Raw genomic sequence first — 23,872 nt, 5'->3', positions numbered from 1 at the left:
ACTTCCAGCTCGGCGAACAGAACCACTACAACAAGCACCCGCGCTACAAATCTTCGCACAGCTTTGAGTATGCTCTTTCTCCATCTCTGGTGTTCAGTGATAAATATCTGTTCCAGATCCTTTATAATGCAGAGTGTGTCTGCAGGATGTCTTTCCCTCATATTGCAGATGTCAGATAATAGCCAATTAAGATAGAAGTCATGACCAAACAATTAAAGATCTTCATGGTTTGTCTCGAAGGCAGAGCACATAAACTCAACATCCTATATTTGAGGTGAGTACCTTTCATCTGTTAAACAATATGATTCTTTTAACTGTGTAAATCAGTAAAAGTGAACCAAATTTTAATGAATCCACACAGAGCTGAAAGCTGACATTTAAAATGTGACCCAAAATCTGGGACTGGTTTAAGACTTGTATATTGCGCAATGCCCATGCAGCTGAGCCAGAGCCCTGGGTTAGATTCCAATACCTGAAATTGCGTGGTAGTGTCTCTCACTCTGGGCCAGAAGTTTTGGATTCAAGTCCTACATGTCACGGAGGTATGTCACAGTATTTCAAAACAGGCTGATGAACAAACGCACAGGAGAATAATGTTGCAGCTTTTGGGACTATTACCAAGTGGTGGTAGTATAAGCCCAAAAGTCTAGATTCCAATCCCACAGAGGTGTTTCATAATGTGTCTGAGCAAGTTGATTAAACTGATCTGAGAATTGTGATGTGATGGAGAAGGAAGAAGTGTCAGTATTGAATTTCAGAATTTAGGCCTGGGATGACTGAAAACACAGCCATTCCTGTTGGTTGGAGTCGCTTTTGCACCTTTAGAGGTTTATAACATCATGAAGACCATGGATAGGGTGAATAGCCATGGTCTTTATTCCAGGGTAGGGATGTCCACAACTAGGGGACATAGAATTAAGGTGCAATGTACAAGATTTCAATGGGACCTAAGGGGACTATTTTCATGCAGAGGCTGGAGCATATATGCAATGAGCTGCCAGAAAAAGTGGTGGAGGCTGGTACAATTACAACAGTCAAAAGGGATCTGGGTGGGGACATGAATTGAAAGTGTTTAGATTGATATGGAAGAAATGCTGGAAAATAAAACTAAGTTAACTTACAATATCTGGTTGACACGAATGAGTTCAACCAAAAGTTTTGTTTTCGTACTGCACATCTCTGTGATTCATTGATCCAATTAATCATGATCTGTTTGTAATCTTATGTAACCTTCTTCACCTTCCACTATATAACTAATTTTGGTGTGATCTGTAAATATGCTAACCATATCTTCTATAATTCTCATCTAAATCATTGATATAAATGAAAACCAAAAGTGGATCCAGCACCAATCCCTGTGGAACGCCGCTGGTCACAGGCCTCCATTCCAAAAGACAACCCCCTCCACCACCCTCTGTCTACTGTCAATAAGCGGAAACGCTCACACACATGCAGACATGCAGAGACACAGACACAGTTCCGTTTTACTTCAGTCAAAGGTAGATACGTTTTGATTGATAAGGGGATCAAGGGTTACAGTGAGAAGGTAGGAACATTTTGTTGAGAAACATATCAGTGATGATCGAACAGCTGATCAGACTCGATGGCCCAAACAGTCCATTCATGGTTTACACAATCGGAAATGTTGACCCAAGAGAGCAGTGGGGGCTGAGTTTGGTAAATATTTAATGAACAGAGTCAATAGGAACGTGGGATAGGTTTGAGGGGCTGGATGGTCTGCATCTTTCCAATTGGTTGTGCATTCATTTCTCAAATCAAAGAGAAGGTGACTTGCTCTGAGATTCATACACTTTTAAATGTAGAGTTTCCCCCTTTTAAGATTGAGAAACGGATGTTCCTATCTCCTTATGATTGTGTTGTCTGTGGTATTCTCATCCCCTAGGAACAGTGAAGACTCTGTCATTGAAGATATTCAAGTCTGACCTTGACTGACATTTGTTGGACAGGGAAATCAGTGTTTATTGACAATAGACAGGAAAGGGCTTTTCAGTCGCAAACACACCAACCAGGATCTTTATAAACTCAGCAGCCGGCTGGAGCACATATCCCATGTTCTCTCACTGCACCCATTGAAGCTGTTAGAATGGGAGAGGGAGACCCTATTCATCCAGTCAATATCTCTGCAATGAGGCAGGAGGAGATCATTCTGCCCCTCTAATAAGATACACAGGAACAGAATGAAGGATTTGGACATAGTGTAATAGAGATATACATCAGGAAAACAGACTCCCTAGTCCAATACATCCTTGCCAACCAGATGTCCCAAAGTAATTTAGTCTCATTTGCCACCATTTCACCCATATACCTCTGAATCATTCCTTTCCATATATCCATCTGGACTACTTTTTAATGTTGTAATCACACCAGCCTCCATCTCTTCCTCTGGCAGCTCATTCCATACACACATCATACTCTGTGTGAACAAATTGCACCTTAGGTCCCTTTTATATCTTTCCCCTTAACCCTATGCCTTCTAGTTCTGGACTCCCTTACCCCAGGTAAAAGACTTTGCATATTTACCCTATCCATGCCCCTCAAGATTTTATAAGCCTCTATAAGGTCCCCTCTCAAAGACAATACTTTATTTTAATGTGTAGTGACTGCAGCAATTTTTCAAAATAGAACAAACAGCCAAAAATGAAATTAAAGCTGAAAATTATTGTTTGTGTTGTTAAATGGATGAATGCTAATCAAGCTAACAGGAAACCTCCCCACCTCATCAGTGTCTGTCTGGTGAAATTTGAGCACATGACTGATATTGCAGAATGGTTCTATTACTGCATCTAAAAGACAGCATTTTTTACCTGGTAGCAATCCCGTCAAACATTAATCCAAGTTCAGTGCTCATCTTTTAAACTGTCAGGGATCAGGATCATTGACGGTACGAACTGCACCTGATCATATGACAACAAATGACCAGAATGGAGGACAGCTTAGCTCAGCAACAAATCGACAACCAACTACACAGTATAGCTGGAGGCCTTGCAAATTTTCCAAGGGAGCCCTGGTTAGCTACCAGGAAATATGGAGTAGTGATAATTCTTGTTTTCAGGTTGGAAAGCTGTAACTAGTGGAACTACTGAGGGATCAGTGTGAGTTTCTGAACAGTTTACAATCTAGGTTAATGATTTGGATGAAGGGGATGAATGTATTGGATCTCAGTTTGCTCATACACCAGGATAAACATTCAATAAGATATGAAGTGGTGGCAGAGAGTCTGCAATGAGATACAGACAGGGCAGGGTCGTGAGCAAACCTTACGTACAAAAAAAAGTGTACAATGTCAGTGATGGGAAGTTTGTTTTGTAGGAAGCAGAAAACAACAGTAAATTGTATAACTGGAGGCAGAATGCCGAATTCGGTGGTACAAAGGGATTCGTGTGTCCTGGTACATACATCGCAACAAGTTCATCTATAGGTGCAGCACGTGATTTAGAAAATTAATGGAATGATACTTTTTCTTGAAAAGGGAATTGGGTATGATTTTAAGGATGTTTTACTGCTTCTGAACAGGTCATTGCTGAGACAGCATCTGATGTAAAGTGTGTGGGATGTAATTCCACTGAAGTAAAAAAACAAATTGCTTTTGAAACCTTTTAAAGATTTTTCTCTTTATTCGTTCTTGTGATGAAGGCATTATGTTTTGAACAATCAGAAGTTTCGGCCTGACAATGAGAAATGTTCTTATTGACCATATACAATTTTGAGCTGGTGAATACCTGAGTAATATTTTATCTTCTACGGGAGAATAAGACTGGGGAAGTAATTTAAGAACAAAATGCATTCATTTAAGTACGGATATTGTGAAGGTATTAAAAGTTGTATTATAAAAGTGTACGGGAATATAGAAACACATCTTCAAATCTAATGGGGCGATTTGTTATGAAAGAAATGACTGTGTGTCCGACGGCAGCAACGATATACCTACATGGAATAGGGAATGTGATGGAGTCGTACAGTTCAGACTCTGTTCAAAGAGACCTAATTTGGTCCAGTTTGCGACTGGATAACGTTAATATGTGATTCAACTCAGAGAGTGGGGAAATGTAGCCTTCCTGAGAAGGTACAGACTGTTGCTCCCTCTCTCTCCGTCTTCGTTTTCCCAGCAATGTTTGTGAGCTGAAAACTCCTTAGTCATCTTTACCACTCATGGAGGATTCCTTTCGATGAATTACTGGAATCACCCCATTGCCTGAAGTAAAGGGAATTCAGCTAAATCCACCTGTTCCAGGAAGTGATCCCATTACCAGTAGCTTGTAAGAGCAGAATAGCTCCATAAGCTGAATGATATTTGGAACAATCAGTCATGTTTTCTGTCATCATGACTTCAATAAATATTTGGTCAAAGTTCTTTCAAGTTAACTCTCTGCATAGATTTTGTTTTTCAGTTTTTCATCAAATGTGTGCATGTGTCAGTATTTTTAGAGAGGGAAACATCGGTACTCAGATTTGCACCATCCAAAATGTTTGTCATTCATCTTTCCATCGTAGTTTGAGTAACTTTTCTTGGGTCATAAACTTGTCAATTGTAGCAGATTAAAGAATCCTACCTGACTTGTTCCTAACTCTGACCCAGTCTGAGGCCTATATTGTTGGTCATATTACCAAGTTATTTACATTAACATTTACAGTGATCAGTGGAAGTATGGGACGAGGAAAGGGCATAGTGACCTAAACTATTAATTGGTGAGCCTGACGTGGGTATGTTGTTGGAGAGGATTGTGAGGGTTAGAAGTTACATGCATTTACAGATGCAACGCCTGATTAGGGATAGTCAATATGACTTTGTGCATGGGAAATCACGTCTCACAAAGTTGATTGCGTTTTTTGAAGAGGTGGCAAGAAAAAATGAAGGCAGTTTGGTAGACGCTATCTATACAGTCCTCAGCAAGGTGCCCGACAGGATTCTACACGGCAGGCAAGTTAGTAAGGTTAGATGACAAAAATGGATCCAAGATGAGCTAACCAATCGACTTCAAAATTAGAATGAAGGTAGGAGTCAGAGGGTGGTAGGGAACAGCTTTTCAGACTGGAGCACTGTGACCAATGGTGTAACACAAGGTGCTGATTCCACTGCATTTATCATTTATATAAATTATTTGAATATAAATATTTGTCTTTTTATTATGTTTATAGATTATATCAAAATTGGATGTGCAGTGGCCAGCAAGATTTAACTCTGAGTTTAATGGGACTTCGATCAGATGGACCAAGGAGTGTCAAATGGAGTTAAATTTAGACAAGTGTGTAGTGTTGCATTTTGATAAGATAAAACAGGGCAGGATTTACATAATTAATGGTGGAGCACTGGGGAGTGTTGTCGAACAAAAGGATGCAGGCTCATCGATCCTTGAAAGTGGAGTCACTGGTAGACAGGATGGTGAAAAAGGGGTTTGCGATGCTTGCCTTTATTGGTCAGTGCTGAAAAATGTGTTGCTGGAAACGCGCCAGCATCTCCAGCATCTGCACTCCTCACTTTCTCCTCCTTTATTGGTCAGTGCAATGAGTATGCGAGTTGGGAGGTTATGTTTCGGCAGGGCAGGATATTGATGAGGCCAGGTTTAGAATACTATGTTTAATTCAGTTCTGTCCGCTGTAGGAAGGATGCCTTTAATCATGAGAGGGTGCAGAAATGTTTTACAATGATATTGTTGAGCATGGAGGGAATGAGCTACAGGGAAAAGCTGGGCAGGCTAGAGGTTGTTTACTCTGGAACAACGGAGCCGAGGTGTGACATTACAGAGATATATTAAATTGTGAGTGACATGGACAATCTGAAAGCAAGGTCTTTTCCCCAGCATCTGGGTGTCCAAAACTATAGGATAAAGGCTTAAGGTGAGAGGAGAAAGATCGTAAAGGGACAAAATTTTCATGCAGATTGTGGTGTGTGAATGGAATGAGCTGTCAGAGAAAGTGATGGAGGCTGGTACAGTTTCAACATTTAAAAGGCATCGGGTGTGCATATTAACAGGAAGGATTTAAAGGATATGCGCCTAGTTCTGGCAAATGGGTTGAGATCAGTTTGGAATGTTTGGTTTACGTAGACAGGGTTGAAAACTCTACGACACTGTAAGAGAGATGAGAAGAAATTCTGAAGGGGCCTTTTGAGTGAGAATTCTCTTCCCCAGAGGTATGTGGTGCCTCTTTGTTTACATTTCTTCAAACTGTATTCGTTAAGTATTTGACAGAGATTGAGACATGGATAATGGGATACAGACAGGATAGTGGGGCTGAGACCACAACCTGATCATCCACAAGCGTAGTGCCTGGTGGAGAAAGCTCATAGTGTTTAACGACCTAATCCTGGTTCTGAGTCTGATGTTCCGATGTTCCATTCAGACCCTCAAACCTGCTAGACAGGAGCAGTTGGAGGCAACGGACTGCCAGAGCTCCCCAGACTCTCTGGAATAGAGAATTCTTGACATTCACTCCTCTCTGTTTAAAGAATTCACTGCCTGTTCCTACATCATGACCTATCAATATGAGCGATAGAGGTGAATAAAAGGGCTTAGCTACAAATGAGTGGCCATGATATCACGGCAGTATTTAACTGAGGATCACATCAAGGAGGTTGATCATCAGATTCCATTGCAAACTCTCCAGTGTTTGGAATCATTCGCAGCACAAGGGAAGATGTTTCTCATCAGTGCATCAATCATCTCAGCCTTGGGAAATCACTGCAAGAGATCTTCAGTGTAGCTCCCTCAGCTTAGGCATCTCCAGTTTGTCAACAGGGAATTCCTGCAGTGTGGAAGCAGGCTACTCAGTCCATTGAGTTCACATCAATCCGAAGAGGGGAGATTCACTCTAGGTTACACAATATTCAATATTCAGAACACGTCATCATCCCTCAGGCTTGGTTGCAACTGAGACAACGTTCAAGCCTGTGCTGTTAAGCTGTCGGTAACACTCATGGAACAGTGCTGCAGAATTCTACATTAAAAGAAGGAGTTCAATCAGTACATCAATCTGCCTTCACAAGAATGTGGGGAAGCCATTCAGACAATCAAATCTGGGTAAGAAGAGAGACAGCCCATTCAGTCCCTCCCAGCGGATACAGAGAAAGACAAGGACTCTGCTTAGCCCCACACGTCACGTACACTGGATCTGAACGGGGCCATTTTACACCTGGAGTTACTTACAAAGGAACAGGAAGAGGCCATTCAGCTTCTCAAATCACTAACACAGGAACAGGAAGGTGTCAAAGATGCTCCAACATCATAAACTCATGGAGCAGGATCTGCACAGAGGGACTGTTCCATGTTATTCCTCGTGGCGTCATTACCTATGATACATCCGTGTTATGTTAGCGTGGTTGTTTGGCAGTGGGAATGAAGCCATTTTTTAAACCAGTCTCAAAAGCATCTTCCATAGCTGAGTGATGTTCTTTCTGAACGTCAAGTAGGTGAGGAATGGCTAACTGTTTCAGACTGAAGGTATTATAACGTCTGACAGGATTGTGTACAATGTAACGTTGAGTGAAGGGTCACACCATAACTGCGCATTAAAGTGTATTCAGAGCCTGGACATCTCTGTCATCGAAATGAGTGTTCTGCACAGGCGCGTAAACTATTGGGAATCGAGAATCCTATGGAAAATCTGCAATTTCTCACCTTATCAATGGTTGTTTGAAACATCATAATGAGTGTCTGTCCATTTCCATCAAGTTTCAAATTCTTATTCTCTCACAGTGCTACAGGTTAAACACATAGTTACTGCACTACCTCCTGATGGACCCATCATGCCAGGGTTCAGTCTGGTGAAAATCATTTACACTGTCTCGGTGACATGGAGATCATTATTTATAAAGCAGACTCAGTCTGTACACAATACCACAAATACCCTTTCAAAAAAAATACACTACCATTGAGTAAGATATATTTACGCTGTTACTTTTATTAATTTAATCGCTGATCGTGTTTTCCGGGTCCTTAAGGGGAGGGGGAGCAGCCCCAGATCGTGGTCCACGTTGGCACCAACGATATAGGTAGGAAGAAGGGTGAGGATGTAAGGCAGGCTTTCAGGGAGCTAGGTTGGAAGCTCAGAGTTAGAACAAACAGAGTTGTAGTCTCTGGTTTGTTACCCGTGCCACGTGATAGAGAGTCGAGGAACAGGGAGAGAGAGCAGTTAAATGCGTGGCTACAGGGATGGTGCAGGAGGGAGGGATTCCGGTTTCTGGATAACTGGGGTCCTTTCTGGGGAAGGTGGGACCTCTATAAAAAGGATGGTCTACACTTGAACCTGAGGGGCACCAGTATCCTTGGGGGGAGGTTTGCTAGTGCTCTTTGGGAGGGTTTAAACTAACTCCGCGGGGGCATGGGAACCAGGACTGTAGCTTTAGGGTACAGGACCTTGAGTGTAGGGAGGTTAGGAATAATGCAGCGATCTCTAAGGAGGGTGCCTGTAACCAGAAAGGTGGATTGAAGTGTGTATACTTCAATGCCAGAAGTATAAGGAATAAGGTAGGTGAACTTGCAGCGTGGGTTGGTACCTGGGACTTCGATGTTCTGGCCATTACAGAGACGTGGGTAGAACAGGGACAAGAATGGCTGTTGCACGTTCCAGGGTTCAAATGTTTTAGTAGGATCAGACATGGGGGTAAAAAAGGGGGAGGCGTGGCATTACTTGTCAAAGACAGTATCACAGCAGTGGAATGGACGATGGAAGAGGACTTGCCATCTGAGGTAGTTTGGGCTGAGGTTAGAAATAGGAAAGGTGAGGTCACCCTGTTAGGTGTTTTCTACAGGCCTCCTAATAGTCCTAGAGAAGTAGAGGATAATATTGCGAGGATGATTCAGGAAAAGAGTGAAGGTAGCAGGGTGGTTGTTATGGGGGACTTTAACTTCCCAGATATTGACTGGGAGAGCTATAGCTCGAGTTCATTAGATGGGTCGGTGTTTGTACAATGTGTGCAGGAGGGTTTCCTGACACAATATGTCGACAGGCCAACAAGAGGGGAGGTTATATTGGATTTGGTTCTAGGTAATGAACCAGGCCAGGTGTTAGACTTGGAGGTAGGTGAGCACTTCGGGGACAGTGACCACAACTCGGTGACTTTTACTTTAGTGATGGAGAGGGATAATCGTGTGCCGCAGGGCAAGAGCTATAGCTGGGGGCAGGGAAATTATGATGCAGTGAGGCATGACTTAGGATGTGTGGATTGGAAAAACAGGCTTCAAGAGAAGAACACTAATGAGATGTGGGGAGTGTTCAAGGAGCAGCTACTGCGTGTCCTCGATAGGTATGTACCAGTCAGGCATGGTGTAAAGGGCCTTGTGAGGCAGCCGTGGTTTAGTAAGGAATTGGAGTCCCTTGTGAAAGGGAAGAAGGCGGCATATGTAAAGATGAGGCGTGAAGGTTCAGTAGGGGCGATTGAGAGTTATAAGGTAGCCAGGAAGGAGCTAAAGAGGGAGCTAAGAGAAGCGAGAAGGGGACATGAAAAGTCTTTAGCTGGTAGGATTAGGGAAAACCCAAAGGCTTTCTATAGGTATGTCAAGAATAAAAGGATGACTAGGGTAGGTATCGGTCCAGTCAAGGATAGTAGTGGGAAGTTGTGTGTGGAGGCGGAGGAGATTGGAGAGACATTAAATCAGTACTTTTCATCAGTATTCACTCAGGAACAGGACACTGTTGCTGATGTGAATATGGAATCACAAATAATTAGAATGGATGCCCTGGAAATATGCAGGGAAGAGGTTTTGGGAATATTGGAAAGGATGAATATAGATAAGTCTCCTGGGCCTGATGGCATTTACCCCAGGATCCTATGGGAAGCTAGGGAGGAGATAGCAGAGCCATTGGCCTGGATTTTTATGTCGTCGTTGTCAACAGGAATAGTACCAGAGGACTGGAGGATAGCGAATGTGGTCCCATTGTTCAAGAAAGGGAGTAGGGATAGCCCTAGCAACTATACGCCAGTGAGTCTGACTTCAGTGGTGGGCAAAGTCTTAGAGAGAATGGTAAGGGATAAGATTTATGAACATCTGGGTAGGAATAACGTGATCAGGGATAGCCAGCATGGTTTTGTGAAGGGCAGGTCGTGCCTCACAAACCTTATTGAGTTCTTTGAGAAGGTGACCAAGGAAGTGGATGAGGGTAAAGCAGTAGATGTTGTGTATATGGATTTTAGTAAGGCGTTCGATAAGGTTCCCCATGGTAGGCTAATGCTAAAACTTCAGAGGTATGGCATTGAGGATACATTAGAGGTTTGGATTAGGAATTGGCTGGCTGGAAGGAGACAGAGGGTAGTAGTTGATGGATTATGTTCATCTTGGAGCGCAGTTACTAGCGGTGTACCACAAGGATCTGTTTTGGGACCATTGCTTTTTGTTATCTTTATAAATGATCTAGAGGAAGGACTTGAAAGCTGGGTAAGCAAGTTTGCGGATGACACAAAAGTCGGTGGAGTTGTGGATAGTGAGGAAGGAAGTGGTAGGTTACAGCGGGATATAGATAAGTTGCAGAGCTGGGCGGAAATGTGGCAAATGGAATTCAATGTAGCTAAGTGCGAAGTCGTTCACTTTGGTAGGAATAACAAGATGATGGATTACTGGGCTAATGGTAGGCTACTTGGTAGTGTGGATGAGCAGAGGGATCTTGGTGTCCATGTACACAGATCTCTGAAAGTTGCCACCCAGGTAAATAGTGCTGTGAGGAAGGCATATGGTGTACTGGGCTTTATTGGCAGAGGAATTGAGTTCCGGAGTCCTGAGGTCATGTTGCAGTTGTATAAGACTCTGGTGCGGCCTCATCTGGAGTATTGTGTGCAGTTTTGGTCGCCATACTATAGGAAGGATGTGGAAGCTTTAGAACGAGTGCAGAGGAGGTTTACCAGGATGTTGCCTGGAATGGTAGGAAAATCTTATGAGGAAAGGCTGAGGCACTTGGGGCTGTTCTCATTGGAGAAGAGAAGGTTTAGGGGAGATCTGATAGAAGTGTATAAGATGATTAGGGGTTTAGATAGGGTAGATACTAAGAACCTTTTACCGCTAATGGAGTCAGGTGTTACTAGGGGACATAGCTTTAAATTAAGGGGTGGTAGGTATAGGACAGATGTTAGGGGTAGATTCTTCACACAGCGGGTTGTGAGTTCATGGAATGCCCTGCCCGTATCAGTGGTGAACTCTCCTTCTTTATGGTCATTTAAGCGGGCATTGGATAGGCATTTGGAAGTTATTGGGCTAGTATAGGTTAGGTAGGATTCGGTCGGCGCAACATCGAGGGCCGAAAGGCCTGTACTGCGCTGTATCCTTCTATGTTCTATGTTCTATGTTAATTATGCGCAACATACCATATATCCTTTACAGTTATAGTTACTTGCTGCCCCATATGAATTCTGTTATTGACTTATAACCAAGGACATCCAGGTCCCTTTTCAACAACAGCACTTCCCTAACTCTCACCATTTAATAAACAATAATGAGAATCACCATGTTTGTTGTTCCGATCTGATTCATTTTATACGTTGTGAATAGCTATTGCCCAAGCACTAATCCTTCTGATACACTACAAGCCTTCCACACATTTTGCCCTTTATCCATTTTTTAATCTATTCAGTGTATTCCACGGTACCTACCCATGAGTCTAATAGTCTCCACTCACCTGTATTCAACCATGACAAACTTCTTCTGAAAATTCAAACACTCCTCTCCCACTGCATCTGAATTGTCGATGTCAGAACGACAATCTCCACAAACTGCAGAAGGTTTAGCAAAGATCATTTCCCTTTCCCGAATCTAGGCTGAATCTACCAAATCATATCATTGTTCTCCAATTGTCTCGTTGTCAAATTCCTTATAAAAGGTTCCAATGCTTTTCTCGCAGCTGACACCAAACTATTTAATTTTCGGTTTTCCCTCTCCGTACTGTTTTAAATATTTAGGTTTACAATAGCTGCTCTCCAGTCTTCAGCATCCTTTCCAGAATCTAAGCAGCTTTGAAGAATAATCAGTAATTCTTTCACTCGCTCTGTTCCCACCTCCTCAATACTCTGGGATGCAGCACATCAGATGCAGCAACATACCAAAGTTCAATTTGATTAGATTTTCAAAAACATACTCTTCATTAATTCTAGTTTCCTGCAGTTCCTCATTTTGACCAGTCCCCCGTTCCCTAGTGTTTCTGAAAGTTAGTTTCTGTACCTTCCCCTCTGGAGACAGAATCAATACTTCCTCACATCGGCAGAGGGCTTCTATCAGCTAGTGATATATCGGAGGACTGCACTCCAGAGATGGTGGATATCTTACCCACTCCTGCCTGGAATGTTTCAGAATCAATGCAGTTCATGTCACGGTGAGTGTCAGCCCAGTCCTGTCCCTCGTGTGAGGCTACAGGTTATACTGAAGGAGGGGCCACAGCTCAGTGGCCACCTCATTTTTAAACAAACTGGGTCCACACTTTATACTTGGAATGGGTCTAACTTAGAAAAATATTCCTGGAAATCCAGGGGAGGACAGTACAGTGCCCTGCCCCTCCTTGTGTACAGCGCTTCCCTTCTGTGCAGTCTCAGCTCCATTTGTTTACCATGCAGTGCTCATATCTCATCCAGAGTGGGGTCACCAAACCCTCAGGTCTCTCTGAATGAACCCAGCAGCAGACAATACAAACCTGACAAAAGCATCCACAGAACCTCCCCTTACTCTGTAATGACAGGAGCAAGTGAAATCCCCCCACAGGGGGTGCACACATGCGGTGTTGAAAATATTTCTCTTCTGAGCGAAAAAAGCCATTACATGACTGCACTGTCCGACAGTAACAGTTCCTCTTTCCAAATTACATTTCTCTGCATCTCAGCAACTATAACGACAGCACCGGCATTTCCGATGGAGTTGATCAGCATACGCAGGGAACAGAGATAGAGAGAATATAACTCAATGTTAATAGGGACCCACCTAAATTGGCATGATATTCAGGAATATAGGAAAACGAAAAATGTTAGAATAAGCTCCCATTTTATTTTCCTTCATCATCATTCCCTTTGTTTGCTTTTCATTTCTCTCTCTCTCTCTCTCTCTCTCTCTCTCTCTTTCTCTCTCTCTCTCCTCCTCTCTCTCTCTCGCTGAACATTTATCCATCCATTCATCTAATTTTCCCCTCACTCATCTAGCCATCCCGGATATAAAAATATTATTTGCCAGTTGTTTTCAGTTCTGATGCAGGGTTACTACACTCGAAACTTTACCTGCTTTTCTCCTGGAAGAGGCCGCCATACTCGCTGAGATTCTCCAACATTTTCAGATGCTGGGGGATTTTATTTCAGATCTCCATCATCCACTTTTCCTTGGTTTATTTCACTTTTAGTGTTATTATTTACCGGGATGCGAGCATCACTGGCAAGGGCAGCATTTTCAGTCCATCAATAATTGCTCTTGACTGTGAGGCCATTTGTCAAGTCAATATAGAGCCAACCATATTGTTGTAGGTCTGCAATCACACTTAGATTCTTTACCAAATGCTAAGAGTGAAATAATTTAAAAAATCCTGATGGTTTATGGTTGCTGTAAGTAATACGAATTTAAGTTTATCAATGGATCTGGTAGGATTTGAAACAATGCCTTTACAGTCACAACTTGTTGCCTCTGAATTGCCCACCCAGTTACTTTATTCCTCTGGTATGGTGTCCTTTTTATGAAATAACTGGAGAGACAAGGATAAGTTTATTGTCAAAATATTTTTATCTGGAAGAGTGGTCAGAAAAAAACTGGAACCGTAAAATTGGAAGTTCACAAGGGGACAGATGACAGCTAATTCAGCAACAGTACTGAGGCTGAGAGAATACAGAGACACATAACAGTTCAGGGCTAAAGGAAGACTTAATGGTCTGAGCAGCCTTGTTCCTTCTTAAATGTTTATTAGTGAGGAGTCTGAAATTGATGGAAATGGATTTTGTGACTGAAACTAAGAATAAACGTTTATGTATTTGTTAAATATAAATAACTGAAATAGCAATAATGTTCACCATTGTTTATAGAATTGACAGGTAAAGGCTTACCAGGAACACCAAAAATAGTGCGGATGGGGTAGTAACCTGCCTGAATAATCATCAGTACGGTTTCTATCAGCAACTCTAACCATGGCCAATCTTGAACAAGTTAGTAAAGACACAATGATAAACCCCTGTCCATGACTAGAATATTCCAGCCTAATGTTCTCAGATTCTCATCTATTGTTGGAGCATTCCCCTCTAACGTTCCCAGATTCTGATCCACCGTTGGAACATTCCAGTCTATTGTTGTAAGATTCTCTTTCACTCCCTCTCTCTGTCCTGCAGATACAAATCAGCTTGAGGATGACGCTGTTGCGGATACAATGGGATAACAGGTTGAAGGACGCCCCGCATCAAGAGAAGGGGAAACCTTCCAGTGTTGCAATTAGGGTCCATGGAGACTGACATCAACCACAGTCACTGAACATACAGCTCGAATTAACCTCCTTTCATTACAACCCTCATATGCCACAATAATACTTGGTCTGGGTGGGATGTTGACATCGCTGATTATTGGGTGAATAGCACATCTCCAATTGTAAAGTTAGAGGTGAGGCAGAGAGCTGATACTTCCCCTTCACAAGCTTGATATTTCTACTGTGTTTTGGCAGAATTGGAATTGCTGGATTCCCACGCCGTCAGTGTCTGATCACGAGGCCCGCTGCATCATTTCTTTTTATTTATGTTTGACTTTGACATTTATCTGGCCATCACTTAATAGCTTAGGTGAGGGTAGGTATTTTTGAGAGGCTCCTACAGTGCCATAGATAGTGTAGATGCAGTCCATTCCTTGTGGTCCTTCCAGCCACGGCTTAGTCCTGTGGAGTGATGGTCAAGATCTCCCAGAACCATGATTCTTAGTTTTACCTTTCGTCAGTTATTGCTGGTGTCTCAGCAGAGTTGGAAGGATGCTATACACTCTCTCTGAGATTTGTCTCAGAATTGTCTTGTCATGTGCTTTCCTCCTGGATTGGTGAACTGCTTGTGTCACAATCTGTTTCCTGAATGTGCTTTTAGCAAGTGTGTATTTATGGGATGTTACCATATTGGAACAGTAACTGTTTAGCAGTTAAATAAACTGTTATTCTGTTAAGTTTTCCAATAATTATTCCAACTTCCTCTTGTTGCTGTATTTTGTCGATAGTGTTTGAATAGATTGTGTTTTGCTGAATGTTGAATATGTCTACCAAGCGAATTGTATCTGAAACACAGCACCTCGCTTTTACCTTTAAAATAAGAAAATGTTCGGGTCGAGACTACTTTTCCATGTATTTGTAGGGGATCTGCTCGGGTACATAACAAGAGGGACAGATATTTATGCTTTACTTGGGCAATTACTTCATGGGCAACATGTTGCAGAAATATGGGGTTTGACAGCCGAATGCGCTGTGCTGGAGGGGTGATATCTCTATCAGGAATTAGACCAGATATTGATCCACCTCACAGACCCAGCCCAGACACGTATAAGCCCAGATGAAATATCTGCTGGCATAGAACACTGTGAAGACCAGGCTCAGCACAAACCAGCAATCTGTCAAGGATGGAATATTGTACAGATCAGGCTCATTACAAACCAGCAATCTGTTCAGGATGGAATACTATACAGACTAAGCTCAACACAACACAACAATCTGCCCAGGATGGAGCACTGTGCAGACCAGACTCAGTACAAGCCAGCAAACTGTCCAGGATGGAATACTGTGCAAGTCTCACCAGTCCACAACCTATCCCTCCAACATGAGGAGCAGTACAGACTACACCGGGGCATTGACTCAGAAACACAGATGAAATGGTCTGTCCAGCATGGACATGCAGTATGCAGCCCACACCAGTGTCTTGCTGTACAAACGCGGACAAGGTACCTGTTCAGTATTAGAGCTGTACAGTGGATAGCAGTGAATTGATCTGTAAACTAGGAGCAGTTACCCTCCCAGACAATCCCTCTGTCACACTCAAAGAAAATGTCACTGAGACAGATTTTTGTCAGATTCAGCCCAATATGTCGAAGACTCCGCTGAGGCCACTCCAGTTATAAATCCGCAAAATAAATGCTCATCAAAATCCCAGTGCATTGCTCCATAACACTGTGTTAGATCACTACCCACCATGGGGAAACTTGCAGCCCATGCTGGAAGTGACAAGATGCGTAGCTCGCATCCATTTCCAGCTCCATATCTCCATTGTGCCATGACAAACGGTGCTGTGGGTATAAACATCACTGACACAGAGAGATGGTTGGGGGGTGGGGGTGGGGGAGACAAGTTTAATACCAATAAGCAAAATAATTTTGTGAAAAAGAGAAAAGGAGATAAAGAGACAATTTCATGGAAAATCGGAAATTTCAGAATGCCCAAATAAAGACATTTCAGCAGTATCCTGCAACATGAGCCATTATGCTCAGGAATGATGGGTGAACGGGATATCAGCATGAGTTCTGATGTTGGAGATTTCGTTTGCAGCTTTATAACTGGAGTGGCCTCAGCGGAGTCTTCGACATATTAGGCTGAATCTGACAAAAATCTGTCTCAGTGACATTTTGTTTGAGTGTGACAGAGGGATTGTCTGCACGAGACTGAGCTAGTTTCCTGGTGTTATCTTAACTACCAACCCCACCCAATGGTGGCCCTATGATTCAATACCAGCCCGATTCTCCCACCCATCATGGCTGGAGGTACTCGCCATCGCATGGATGTCCCTGGATATTCGGTGATCCTTGCACTGCTACCATCTTTAAACACCAACGGGCACATGTTTGTGCTTTCTAAGTTTGGATCTGCCCTGCATGGCAGATAAGGGGCAATTGCACCATGCTTTATCGGCCGGGGGCAGATGGATGGGCTACTACATCCGGGAACCATTTTCTTCCCAGAGTGGGGCACACCACCAGATCCATCGAACATGGTCTGAGTTTACCAACCCAGCCCAGTGCAGTATCTGCAGTATGGAGAAATGGGCAGCAATACAGGACAAGCATTAATAAAAGTGCCCACTCTGTCAGGATAAGGATCACCATATTCTCTTGTTCCCTCACACTCATTGTTACAGCACCTACCACTCTCACTACTGCATGCAGCACCTTTCCTTTTTCTCTGACTCTGCCTCTCTTTCGCTCACGCTCTCTTTCTCTCTCTCTCTCTCTCTCTCTCTCTCATCTTTGCAATACCCCACAAGGTGGCAGAATATTCTGGATCATGCCGATTATAGAATGTACAGATAATGTTCCAAATACTTCCCATTTTCAGAAAACTGTCGATGTTCCCGTATGTGGCACATAAAGCAGAGGAGTAGAAATGTACGTTTTTCAAATCCCACATAATTCAAATCCATCATGAGATTACTTCAGCCCTTCAAACGTGCTCTAGCATTTAATAAGATCGCGGCTGATTTGATGGTTTTCTCAGCTCCATGCTACAGGAATGTTCAGCCATTCAACCCTCTGGGTCTCTGTCGCGAACTAGACGACACTCAGGCACTTCTACCCCGGTTTTCTTCAAGCGCCTTGTCTCCTTATAAAATACAATTTCTGGCAGAGAACATTTTTGTCTTCAGCCGTTATCTTGACCGTTTTCTCAATTGCATCTTTTTTCCTTGTTGTGAAAGTTTCTCTTGCCCTTTGTCTGTGACTGTTTCTGTCTGTAACAGTTATACTGTCTCCCACTCAGTTGGCTTGACTGCTGGTTTATGATGTAGCGGGAGGCCAACAGCGCAGGTTCAGTTCCTCAAACTGACAGAGGTTACTATGAAGGGGGCGCTCTCTCATCCTCACCCCATCACCCGAGATGAGGTAACTCTCAAGGCAAACCACCACGAGTGTTGTCTCTCTCATGACAGAGCAGTCCCATGGTCATTTGGAAGTGTATTATATCACTGTTAACATTTTAAAATGTCATCTGTGCTATAATTTAGTTTTGCATTATATTCCTGGATGTTCTGCAGCCATTTCATTTGTACCGCTGCCAGCATTCCCTCCACACTGCACATTCCTGCCCATTTCACAATAATTATTGACTTTGTTGCTATTTATGAACCTTATGTCTGTGCTTCAAAATCATTCAATATTTCTGCCTCTACTGCTCTGAGGGGAAGAGAGTTCCAAAGACTCAAAATAATTCAAGAACACAAAAAACAAATCTCATCGAGGTGTGAGGTTTTTTTTTGTCTCCTTACCATATTTCCATTGGAAGCCGTTCAGAGATATTTCACTTCATGTATTCCATGGATGAAGGGTTTATATTATGGAGGCTTTAACAGGTTACTCTTGGAATGAGAGGTGTTTTTGTTGAAACATACAAGACCTCGAGGACAGTGGATCAGATAGATACCCACTGGGTGTTTGTATAATCTAAACTTGTTGTCATTGTCATAGAAACTCTCTAGATTGGAAGCAGGACATTCTGTCCATCGAGTCCACACTGACCCACCGAACAGCATCCCACATAGCCCTGTCCCCAACCCTATGCATGTAACCATGCGATCCCAATGACAAATCCACATATCTATATGCACTATAGGCAATGGCACATGGCCAACCCACTCTCAGCTGCACATCCTAGGGCTTTGGGGAAAACTGGAGCAATGGCAGGAAAGCAACACAGACATGGAGAGAATGTTCAAACTCCACATAGGGGATCGCCGGAGGTTGGAATTGAACACAGCTCTTGGTGATGTGAGGCAGCAGTGATAATCACAGAACCAACATGCTCCTCCCTTAGTTCTATTGGTTACTTGTGGCTGGCTAAAGAGATCTGTCTGACTTGTTCCTATCACTGAACTTGACACAGTCTGAGACCTTTACCATCGGCCATATCACCAACCTGGTTACATTTAAAATTTGTTGTGAGTAGTGGAGGAGTGGAACTAGGAAAGGAAACAGTAACACCCTCCAACCTTAGTCAGAACATGAATGAGGAAAAATTCACAAAATGGGATTTCATTCCAGTGGGAAGTCTCTTTCCTAGAAGTTTGTGATGGCTAAATCTTTATATTATCTCAATGTGCTTGTTCGTTTGATTGTCCATATTCAGGAGACTCAGGGATGATGGTGCATGGAGAGAAAAGTGCAGCTGGGACCACAATAAGATGAGCCACAACCTTATTTACTGGTGAAGTAGAATGAAAGGGTCTAATGGCTCACTCGTGTCCCTCAGCCCTATGTTCTATGTTCCATTCAGCCCTTCAGACCTGCTGTATAGGGGCAGATCGAGGCCATTCCGATGGTTAGATGCAGTTTCGTCAATGTACTTGGAAAATGCAGGCTGGGTCAGGAAGTGACACCCCCCACTCGCATCCTCACCCCCACGCACAGGCTTCCCCTCTCTGTAACTTCTGTTCCAGATGTGGGTCATGTTACAGACCAAGATTCACTGTGAATACAGCATCCTACACCACCCAGGGTTAACTCAAACAAGTCCTCTTCTCCTCCTGAATGCAATATTGTACTGCATGACTTCCAGTAAAATATCCAGTTAATTTCTAAAATCATAACATGAGAACATAAGAAATAGGAACAGAAGCAGGCCATTCAGCCTCTCAAGCTCGCCCTGTCATTTAATATGAACATAACTGACCTACTCCAGAGCTCAGCTCCGCTTTCTTGCCGACTCCTTGTACCCTGCACATCTCTCTGGGTTTGAGAATTCCAGACATTCACTACCTTCTGAGAGAAGACCTTACTCTGCATCTCAGTTTGAAATCGATATTCCATATTCGGTATCTATGTCCCTGATTTCAATACCACACCCAGCATGGAAACACGTTCTCAACACTTAACTTGTGAAGCCCCCTCGGCATCTTGTATTTTTCAGCAGTATTGCTCCTCATTCATTTCAACCACAATGAGAAATTGCCTCCCCATTTTATAGGTTCTCGATAACACAACCGTTTCATCCTGGAACCCGCCTAAATTACGAAGCTAGTTACTTGCTGTATCAGCATGCTGACGTTATGTTTCATTCACGGGAACACTCCAATCCCTTTGTACTGCTCCTTTTCTGGAAGCCCTGTCCATTGAATAACAGCCTGCCTTTTGATTCTCAGTGTCATCCTCAATCTCGGATGTACATTGCACTCAGCTCTTTCCTTCAGACTATTAGTATAGATTGTCAATAACTGATGCCACGGACTGATATCTGCGGTACTGCAGCAGATACACTTTTATCATAACCATCCATTAATCCTGACTTTCCAATTTCTATGTGTTAACCAATCGTCATCCCATACTACTACATTGTCCGTCAGACTATGATCTTCTGTCTTGTGTAAGAACCTTTATTTTGTGATAACTTGTGGCGAATCTCTGGAAAGCCTCATGTTTACCAGTTCCCCTTTATCAAGTCCACTTATTACGTTCTTAGGGATCGCCAGAAATACTTTGCATGATTTTAAAGGTCAAAATATAATTTTCAGTTCACAAAACCACAATGACTCTGCGTGAAGCTTTTGTAATTGTCCATGTTAGCCAGCGTTTCCAAACTAAATTAGTCCCATCTGCTTGCATTTGGCCTATATGCCACTAAATGTTTCCAATTCAATGTTTGTCCAAATGTCTTTTAAATGTTACGGCTGTACACGCATCTGCCAATCTTCCTCTGGCAGCTCATTCCAAACACACACAACCCTCTGTGTGAAAGCATTGCTCCTTCTTCCCTTTTAAATCTTCCCCTTTCACATTAAGCCTATGCCTTCTATGGTTAAACTCACCCATCCTGTGGAAAAGACCTTGGCTATTCACCCTATCCATGCCTCCCAGGATTTTCTAATTTCTATAATGTCACCCAGCAACCTCCTTCATTCCATCTGATGCTAACGTCAAGATCAAGTATTTAAAAATAAACATCGCAAAATTGAAACAATACTAAAAGAGACTGGTACAAAACACACAGTCCAAACTTCATATTGTCATTTGCTTTTCTCTATGTTACAATACTAAGGCAGCATGAAAATTTTACTAGTGTCATTAAGTAGTCAAACACCCAAATTCCTTTTTCTAAAGGGGTTGATGATCTCGACAGTGAAAACTTACTTTTGGCCAGATCTACATACTACCACTTAGTTAACATTCTCCCTCCTGAACTCCCTATGATCTTGTCTTTTTGTGTCTTCTTTATCTTGCACTCAAGAGAAGGATCCCTTTCCCCCATTCATATCTTAATTTAAACCCGTTTTACATCATCTTCTCGTTCTCCACTGCTAAATGTCCGTTTGTTTGTTGCCACACCCTCTTTTCCCTGTCATCCACCCCCCACCTCTGACAAGGGAACAAAAATCCACTTTCCAATCATTTTCAGTTCTGAAGAAGCATTACACTGGACTTGAAACACTAACTCTGTTTCTCTGTCTCTGCAGATGCTGCCACACCCGCGGAATTTCTCCAGAAATGAATATGAACAGCACAAATATTTAAGTCAGCAAATAATTATGAATGCTGGACGTAAAAATGCAAAAGTTTATGGACAGACTGAGAGCTTTGTAGAAGGGACACTGGAAAGATTAAATCGCAAATATTACAGATAAAACTGGGTTAACATGTGATGCTGAAAAACCACAGCAGCAGCAGAATCAGATTTTTATTCAATCATAGTCTGTTACTTTTTCCCCAGGCTAATCCCTCAGTCTCCTATTACCATTAATCCAATCCATAGTTAAGTGACGAGAGCGTGTGAATATGCCAGAGTCAGAACCATGTGTACCTAAACTGGATGATAACTCGTTAAAGCTGTCGCACTGGATTGGTTACACTCCAAACAGAGGAACTAACATCTGATAGAGAGGGAGAATTGATCCCAATTCAAACAGATCATATCTAAGCTCTGCAGTGCTGCCACATCCAGAGATAAAGGTCGATGGAACATTAAACAACATACTGGCGGAGAGGACTCCTGAAATATTCCCAACCAAAATAACGGAACAGCCGTGTACTTCTGTGTAAAAGACAAGGATGTAGTATCTACACCATCCTCAGTTAGAAGCGTGGTGTTGATGTTCCACCTCATCCTTGCCATGATTCCCACAGAATCACAGATGCCAGTCTTGAACCGAATCAATTCGCTGCACGTGAAATGAAGAAACAGCTGCACACATGAGATAAGGCAATGGGTCCTGACCCCATTCCTGCAATAGGACTGAAGCCTTGTGCTGCACAACAAGCCGTGTCCCTGGGGAAGCTGTTTCATTCCAGCTCCAACTCTGACATCTCCCTGGCAATGTGGAAAATTACTCAGCTATGTCCCGACTCCTAAGAGGTCAAGAATGACAATCTGACCCATTACCACCCCGTCTGTCACATCACGATATTCAAACCAAAGCGAGTCATTTCCGACAGATCTGTCAAGCAGCACAGAAATACCCTGCTCAGTGTGGTTTCTGATAGGTCCCCATGTGGAGATGGTGCTGCTGTGGAAATGCCACTGGATTACTAATACAGACCAGGCCAATACTCTGGCAGCTAGTGGAAGTTAAAAACTATTAATAAAACATCGAATTGTAAAATCTGGTCAGTAGTATTGACCTTGAAGCCAATTTGCAAACACCAATTTCCTTCCCCAATGTACTTTGAGGAAGTGAATCTCCCGTGCTTTCCTTGTCTGGCCTAAAACTGACTCCGAACACACAGACATGTGATACACTCTTCAACGGCCTCTAAATTGGCCAAGGAAGACACTCAATAGCATCAAAGTGCTCTGAAGTCTTAAAGGATAAACCTGGACAGAACACTCGGCACCAGCGTCAGTATTGGAAATGGGAATGGGAAACACAGTCCTGTTGTCCCTGCAGAAACCTGCTTCTTAACATCTGAGAGATTCTGACAACATTGACAGAGCTTTTCCACAGACTGCACATAAACATTGGGAAATGAGTAGGCCAATCAACACATTGAGACTTCCCCCAATCCAACACAATGCCGTTTTCCCAAACAATATACATATCCCGCAACATGATTAACCATCGGAAAAATATGAAATAGGAACTACAGTCGTAGAATGTTCTACCCCATTCAATACAATGAAAGCTGATCATTTATCTCCACACCATAAGCCTGTTATCGCCACCATTTTACTGTCTAGAAATCCTTGTGTATAATCAGTGCCTTGGTTTCCACAGCCTGATCTGGGAGAGAATTCATTAGGTTCACCAGCCTCTGAGTGTAGACATTTATTCTCATCTCAATGCAGTCTGGCCAGTCTGCACCTAATACTGAGGCCCGTGGTGTTAGACATCTCAGCCAGGGGAAATACAATCTGTCTCACCCTGTCAGAGTTTTACATATCTCTCTGTGATCACCACTCATTTTCCTAAACACCATGGAATACAGGACCAGTCCCATTAAGCTCTTCTCCGACATCAAGCCTGTCATCCCAGAGATCAGTCTGGTCATCCTTCACTGCTCTTCCACAATGTCAGCTTTGTCCTTTATTAGATAAGGAGACTAAACCTGCACACAATACTATACAATGTTCGAGATGGGGTCTCACCAAGGCCCTGTACAGCTGCAGTAAGACAACCTTACTCCTGGACACAAATCCCCCTGAAATGAAGATCAACACATTATTTATCTTACAAATGCCGTTTTGTTCCTTCAATATTGCTTTCAGTGACTGGTGCACAGGGAGATCCAGATAATTTTTAATGTTACAGCTACCCACTTGCTGTGCCTATATACACTGGTCAGCGTGCCAATGCCATTCCCAGTATTGAATTCTGGATTCAGAACTCACTGCCCTACATGTACCTCGGAGGCTGCGCAGACGGAAACAAATAAAGGAACATAAGTCCCTTTACAGATCAACATTTTAGAACCAATCCATTTTCAAATGGTCGGCTGCTGTTCTATTTATACAACGAATTATACAACGTCTCATCTACCCATAC

This window comes from Hemiscyllium ocellatum, chromosome 38, assembly GCF_020745735.1.
Source record: "Hemiscyllium ocellatum isolate sHemOce1 chromosome 38, sHemOce1.pat.X.cur, whole genome shotgun sequence".
In the NCBI taxonomy this organism is placed as follows: Eukaryota; Metazoa; Chordata; class Chondrichthyes; order Orectolobiformes; family Hemiscylliidae; genus Hemiscyllium; species Hemiscyllium ocellatum.
Note: the sequence above shows the minus strand (reverse complement) of the source record.